The sequence below is a fragment of the Ovis aries genome, chromosome 2 (genome assembly GCF_016772045.2).
Source record: "Ovis aries strain OAR_USU_Benz2616 breed Rambouillet chromosome 2, ARS-UI_Ramb_v3.0, whole genome shotgun sequence".
NCBI classification, from domain to species: Eukaryota; Metazoa; Chordata; class Mammalia; order Artiodactyla; family Bovidae; genus Ovis; species Ovis aries.
This window is the reverse complement of record NC_056055.1, coordinates 235,172,862-235,180,985: the sequence shown is the minus strand read 5'-3', so window position 1 is coordinate 235,180,985 and position 8,124 is coordinate 235,172,862.

Below are 8,124 nucleotides of genomic sequence, written 5' to 3'. Positions count from 1 at the left end.
TGTGTCTGGAGGAGGAAGATTTTGTGTGTGAGTCTGGAGTTGATAGTCTGGAGAAAGACTCTGTGTGTGTGTGTGTGTGTGTGTGTGGTGTGGGGTTGAAAGATTGTGTGTGTGTTTGTGTGTGTGTGTCTGGAGGAGGAAGATTTTGTGTGTGTGGTAACTTTCCGAATGAGGCCTCCGTTGCTCTTACCGCCTCATCTGCTACCTGCCTGCATCTGCACCCTCATACTTTGACCCCGATCCCGTCCTCTCTTTAATTTTTTAAAAGTTTTACTGGAGTGCAGTTGAGTTATAATCTTGTGTTAGTTTCTGCTGTACAGCAAAGTGAATAAGTTATACATTTGTGTTCAGTTGCTCAGTGGTGTGACCCCAAGGAATGTAGCCTGCCAGAGTGTTCTGTCCATGGAATTTTCCAGGCAAGAATGGGCTGGGATCCAACCCACATCTCTTGGGTCTCCTGCACTGGCAGGTGGATTCTTTACCATTATGCCACCTGGAAGACCTCATATATATACATATATATCCACTCTTTTTTTGGATTCTTTTCTTATATGGGTCATTTCAGAGTGCTGAGTAGAGTTCCCTGTGCTCTTCGGTAGGTGCCTATATATTGTCTCTTGTCTATGGGTGTAGCTATAATAATTCTTTTCCCCCACTCCATTTTGTTTCTCTTCTTACAAGATTATTTCTGTCATCATGCATGCTGTTACTTCTCCCATCTTAATATCGAGCAAACAAAAAACTAACCCTCTCTTGACCCATCACCATTTCCCTACTCCCCTTTAAAGCAAAACTCCTGAAAGTATTCCCTATACTCACGTCTCCATTTTCTCTTGATCTCACTTCAGTGAGGTTTTTGCCTCTCCACAGTTATTTGAATTACTTCTGTTAGGGTACAAAGAGCAGTGGCCAATTTGCAATTCTTATCTAATTTGAACCATCAGTATCTTATTTAACGCAATTGATCACTTTCCTTCTTCAGACGTTTTCTTCACGTGGCTTCCAGGACATCTTGCCTTTCTGAATTTCCTCCTACTTTGGTGTCTCCTTCTAGGTGTTTTTTGCTGTTTTGTTTTCACACCTGCTTCTTGTCCCTAGAATGTCCTAGGGCTCAGTCCTTGACCCTCTCATTTTCGATCTCTGTCATCATTTCCCCAGATGATGTCATCAGGCCACATAATTTTAAATCCCATCTATACACTGACAGTTCTCTGAATTTTCTCTCCAACCCACACGTATTCTCTGAACACCAGGATCGTTATCTGTGTTTGGTTGTATAACAGGCATATTAACTTAATGTGTTCCCAAACTCCCGATGTATCTGCCTCAACTTCCTGCAAACTTCTCCAAAGCTGTCAATAGCAGCCATATCCCTCCACTTGCTCAAACCAAAGACCTGGGAGACAATTTAATTTCTCACTTTTTTCATACTCAAAAGATAATTCCTTGGCAAATCTAGTTGGTGCTACCTTTAAATCAAAATAAAAATCCAGTAGCTTCTCACCACCTCCATTGCCACTATGTAGGTCCAAACCACCATCATCTCACACCTGGATTACTGGTATCTCTGTCCACTCTTGCCTTCTATTAGTCTAGTCTTAGTTCATCCTGAAGGCAATCTTTTAAAAAGCGTACGACAGTGGTAGTGTAAAGTGGTCCTGCTGCTGCGGAAAACAGTATAATGATTCTGCAAAAAATTAAACATGGAAACACCATGTGATCTAGCAATTCCGTTTCTAGGTATATACCCCAGAGAATTGAAAGCAGAAATTCAAGCAGATACTTGTGCACCCGTGTTCACGGCTGCATTGTTCACAATAGCCAAGAAGTGAAAGCAACCCAAGTGTTCCTTGACATATGAATGGATAAACAAAATGTGCTACACACTTATACATGTTGGAGTATTATTTAGCTTTAAAAAGGAAGGAAATTCTGACACATGCTATAAGAGGGACGTTATACCAAATGAAATAAACCAGCCACAAAAGGACAGATATTGTAATATTCTACTTATATGAGATGCTTTGAATAGTCAAACTCATAGAGACAGGTTATAGAATGGTGGTTACCAGGGCCCAGGGGGAGATGGGAATGGGGTGTTATTGTTTAATGGATTCAGAGTTTGAATCTGAAAAGGCCACAGTCTTCTTCTGCTCAGAAATCTCCAACGTCTTATTTCACTCAGAGGAAAAGCCGTGACAGCCTCACAGTTTCCTTGAAGTTGACCTGACTTTGACCTGCTAGGCCTCTCATTCCTTCTGTTCCAGCCTCAGTGGCCTTGAAAATTCCCAGCACTCTCCTGACGCAGGGCCTTTGAACTTGCTGTTCCCTCTGCTTAGAATGCTCTTCCCCCAGATATTCGAGTGCCTAGAACGGTGCCTGGAGTGGAATATTGGTAGGGCAAGTGAAATAGAACATGTAAGGAGAGTAGGGACAAAGACAAGTCTAATTGGGAGCGAGCTGGAGTGGCTAAAAAGAAAATTGAAAAAAGAAGATGGAGATGAGGTTGTAAAGATCATTAACTCCTTTACTCCTGAGAACCTTGGATGAACAGCTAAAAATTCAAACCTAATCCATGGATAGAGGAGAGTTACCAGAGCTTTAAAGATTTAGTTTTATTAAGTGTTTTAAAACATTTTTTTGACCACACCATGCAGCATGTGGGACCTTAATTCCCCAGGGATCAAACGGGCATCCTCTGCAGTGGAAGCATGGAGTATTAACCACTAGACCACCAGGGGTGTCCCCACCAGAGGTTTTAGAATAAGGAAATGACTTGTGCCGTGAAGGCAAAGTGATTTGGTGACCACACAGTAATGGTGCTATTTATTAATCATCTTACGCAGTGTACCTTGTGTTATCTTCCCAATTGTCCTATGAGGTAGGAAATATTTTTGATCTCTATTTTGTAGTGGAAGAAGATGAGATTCAGAGAGATGGAGAGAGATTAATGTTTTCCCAGGTCATACAGCTGGGAAATGGCAGAACTCTGATTTGAACTCAAGGCTTTATGATAAAACCAAGTTTCTGACCATAGCATATTCCTTCACTTTGTCCAGGTTCATGTCCTGCCTCCCCACCCAGCCGCGAGCTGCAGACAGACGAGGACTGTGTCCTCCACTCTCACCCTCCCACCCCCAGGCCTAGCACAGCACTCGCGCGTGAGGCCCTCAGTGTGTGTGGACCGAGTGGGACCTTCTTGGATCTCTTTGGTCTTCCCCATCTGTCCTTCCCTGCACCCTGAGCCCTGGCTCCCTTGAATGACATCAAGGAGATCTGGATTCAAATCCCAGCCCAGCCACTTCCCAGCAACATGGCCTTGGGTGAGTTAACTTTCCCTCGCTTGAGTGCCTTCATCATTAGAATGGGGATACAACTTCTGGTTGTTGTGAGAATTAAGTAAAAGAAGTAAAATACAGGGAATCCCCTGGCAGTCCAGTGATTAGGACTCTGTGCTATCAGTACTGTAGGGCTCTGTTCAACCCCTGATTGGGGAACTAAGTTCCCACAAGCCTTGGGGCTTGGCTAAAAAAACCAAACAAACCCATAAAAACAAAACAAAAAAGCCCCTAACATATCATATGAAAGCCCTTAATATGGCAATTATTATTGTCTTAGTCCTTCACCCTTGTCCTAGGCACTGTTAGAGGACTCATAAGCATCTGTTGAACTAAATGGTATGTTAAAGATCACGACATTGAGAGCTAGGAGAAGTAGATTTTAATCTTGGGTTATGGGCATTGGTCGCTTTTTCTTTTTGGCATTGTTTTTTCACCAGTCTAGGGACATCTGAGTTTTCTTCTAATTCTAAGGTGAAGTATGAATGCATCATTTCACCCTGTCCCTGACCCTCAGAACCTCCTTTGACCCACATCTCCTCTCCTGCATTGCTGGATCCTTCTTAGTGGATGATTCTTGTCCCAGGAGCCTCCCAGCTTTGGTTCCCACGGAGCCCTAACACCCAGCTGCCACCAGATGGTGCTGTGGACTCATTCAAGTGAAGTTGGCTTCCCGTCTCCAGCAGGGCTAACGGGAGTGGTACTAGGATGCCCTTCTGGTTGGTTCCTCTAGACAGTCTGGGCTTCCCCAGTGGAAGGCAGCCAGGCCCAGGATGATCCTTGGAAGTGAAGTTTCCAAAGCCTGCCCTGGTTCTGCTCTGGAAATCCAGCACAGAGCTGGTTGCAGGACTAGCTGCGTAAATTGTGGGACGCAGTACAAAATGAAAATGCCTAAGCTGTTGGTGGAGTTCCTTGGTGGCTCAGACGGTAAAGCATCTGCCTACAATGCGGGAGACCTGGATTCAATCCCTGGATTGGGAAGATCTCCTGGAGAAGGAAATGGCACCCCACTCCAGTATTCTTGCTTGGAAAATCCCATGGATGGAGGAACCTGGTAGGCTACAGTCCATGGGGTCACAAAGAGTCGGACACGACTGAGCGACTTTACTTTCACTTCACTTCCAAGCTGCTGGTGGAAGGATCACAGGGCATGTCTAAAAGCCAGCAGGAAGTTTCTGATTCAGCCTTCTAGCGCTGAGTATGCTGGTTGTTGAACACAGCCATGGTTGTTGTTTAATCACCAGGTCATGTCTGGCTGTTTGCGACCCCATGGACTGTAGCCTGCCAGGTTCCTCTGTCCATGAGATTTCCCAGGCAAGAATCCTGGAGTGGGTTGCCATTTCATTCTCCAGGGGATCTTCCCAACCCAGAGGCTGAACCTTCATCTGCATTGGTAGGAGGATTCTTTACCGCTGAGCCCAAACACAACCATTACAAAGATGTAAATTATAGAAACTTAAGATTAAATAAATGATATAGAAAATAAAATGTTATAAAAACAAAGGCAATAAATGCCCCAAACTCATATTTTTATACATTTTGCTATCATCTATGTCTTTGCTGTATATATGTGGAGAAAATGCCAAGTAATGGTGTGTGACTTACTGTGATCTCTTCCTAACTCTGCATTACGTGATGTCACACTGGTAGTTTAAAATCAACGAAGGTGGGAGCGTTTGCATCATCAAATCTACAGACATTGCAAGCTATGTGCCCTGCCCCTAAGCCAGTTGTTAAACTTTTCCTGGTACCCCTCTGGTCCTAGTTATACTCCTAACAAGTTGTGTTGTGTGATCTTGGGCAGAACCCTGTTCCTTCCAGCCTCTGGTAAGTCTAGGCACCACTTTATAATTCACAAAAGGAGACGTCCCTGGTGGTCCAGTGGTTAAGAATCTGCCTGCCAGTGCAGGAGACAAGGGTTTGATCCCTGGTCTGTGAAGATTCCACATGCCTTGGGGCAGCTAAGCCCATGTGCCACAACTATTGAGCCTGTGCTCTTGAGCCCTGGAACTACAGCTACTGACCCTTGCACCACAGCTACTGGAACCTGGTTCTCTAGAGCCCACACTCTGCAACAAGAGCAGCAACCACAATGAAAAGCCTGCCTACTGCAACTAGAGATTAGCCCCCACTTGTTCACAGCTGGAGAAAGCCCCTGCTCAGCAACCAAGACCCAAGCAACCAAAAATAAATACATAAAATTAATTTTTAGAAAGTAAATTAAGAGTAAAAACAAAACAGGGCCAATGTTTCTGCGAAAGGGTTGATTGACGACTTTGTCTACCAGGGTGGCTGTCACCAAGGCTTCCAGAAGGTGGCGCTGTGGACTGACTCAGGGAAGCAAGCTGTATTACCTGCGCCTCTTTCTTGTGTTTAAAAACAGTAACTACAGTAATAATATATTCCAGCTGCTTTCAGCACTGTTCTTGGGACTTGGTACATCATAAACTTGCTCCATGGCTGTATCTGAGAGTGGGCAGACGAAAGAGCTAGCCCACTCTACTTCTGTAGAAGGACACAGCAGTGGGAGGTGAGAACTAGTGTTTTCTCCCTACTGTGACTGTAACAGACATTGAGGGTTTTTGCCCAAATGGAGACCGGGGTTGGACGCTGAAGGAGTTCAGGAAATGTCAACCTCAAATATGTTGCCTTGGAATATTGATTATTTTGCACTGAAGGCACTTGAAAAATGACAGATTCAGGAAACAGCTTTTTCTCTGAACTTCATTTGCTTAAGGACAAATCCTCCTAAAGGAACTCAGTTATCATAAATCCCAGGGAAGAGACTAGAAGTCGACCCCACTCCCAGACAAACTGTCCCAAAGTGTCATATCTATTGTATCATATATTCTTCTGAGGGCCCATTCATCTTTTCCCCCAAATCATTTACTCTCTCCCCTAAGTGTCTCCTTATTAAGTGAGCGTATAATATTTTAAAGTTTTGGTTTTTTGTTTTTGGCTGTGCTGGGTCATCGTTGCTGCCAGGCTTTTCTCTAGTTGCGGCGACTGGGGGCTACTCTCCAGGTGTGGCGCACGGGCTTCTCGTTGCAGGGGCTTCTTCTGCGGAGCACTGGCTCTAGGGTGTGTGCGCTTCCGAAGTTGAGGCGCGTGGGCTCAGCAGTTGCAGCTGCCAGGCTCTAGAGCACGGGTTCAGTAGTTGTGGCACACAGGTTTACTTGCTCCACGGCATGTGGGATCTTCCCTGATCAGCAATTGAACCAGTGTCTCTCCTGCATTGACAGGTGGATTCTTTACCACTGAGCCACTGGGAAAACCCTAAGTCAGTGTATAATCTTTTAACTCCCACCCCTCCTCTTTTTTTGGTATTTACTGTTTTTTTTTTCCTACTATGTCCCATGTACCCAATATTAAAAATGAATAAATTTGTATACCTTTTCTCCTGTTAATCCACCTGTTATCAGTTTATTTCATAGACCTAGCTATGGAACCTGGGAGGTAGAGGGAGTCTTTTCCTCTCTACAGTGTGGATGGCCCAAACATTAACAGTCTATGAACCCGATTTGCTGCCAAACATATATCCCTGTGTCCCAAACTGGGACTTGCTCCCCAAGGAGTAGAAAGCGGTTGTTATTCCTGTAATTAAAAACACTCTTAACCCTCCAGGAAAGGCACCCCAATGCCTTGATGTCCCCCCTCTAGCTTTTTCTCAGTCCCTTCTTGAAAATCTGTGATCTGTGACTGGATGGTGAAGGTAATCTCCATATTCAATTACAAAGAGACAGAAGTGGGGAAAAGAGAGAAGACGAAAATGTATGTTAAAATGTTAACTATGTACACTGAGGAAGGAAGATCAAGTAGAGGCTATAATCTTCACCTCCTTGATTAATTTATTAATATTATTATTTTTGGCTATGCCGTGCTGTACGTGGAATCTTAGTTCTCTGGCCAGGAACGGAACACGCGGCCCCTGCCTTGGAAGCGCAGAGTCTTAACCACTGAGCCACCAGGGAAGTCCCTCTTTGACTTATTCAAAAGTTGATCTTTATGATTTTCCTTCTTTATTCCAGGTCCCTTCTGCCTTCGGTCAGTAAGATAGTCAAATTCTGTGCCCACAGAACAGACAGATTCTCTTGTATAGAATTGCAGCGGTCTTGCAGTAACTTTGATCACAGGGTTTGCAGTAGGAATAGGATTCTTAGGGAATACAGGTGAGTCTGTCCCTAGGCCTCTGGCCCCTGTCGTGTGGTAACAACTTATTTCCCCTTGAGAGCCAGAGTTCTGAACCCTGCACAATACCTTGATTTCTTTTTCTGCTTGTCCGTTCAGCAGCATGAGGTACTCAAAATGGCTGAGTCAGGACTTCCCTGGTGGTCTAGTGGTTAAGAAATCCACCTTTCAATGCGGGGAGCGTGGGTTCGATCCCTGGTGGAGATCACACCCCACATGGTGCAGGGCAACGAGCCCACACGCCACTACTGAGCATATGCGCCTCAACTAGAGAGAAGCCCAGAAGCTGCAACTAAGACCTGACGCAGCCAAAAATTAAATAAATAAATATTTTAAAAATTATTTAAAAATGGCTGAGTGGCAGTTTCAACTTCCGGTTTGGTGGAAAAAATTGTCTCACTTGGTGGAGGATTCCCCTCCTTGGACTCTAGAAGCTTTTAACATACCTTGCTTCCCTGCAGTCAAGAAACAGATCATTTTTTAAAAAATAATTATATTTATTTACTGTTGACTGTGCTGGGTCTTCGTTGCTGCTTGGGCTCTTCTCTAGTTGTGGTGAGAGGGGACTGCTCGCTGGTTGCGGTGGGAAGACGTCTCA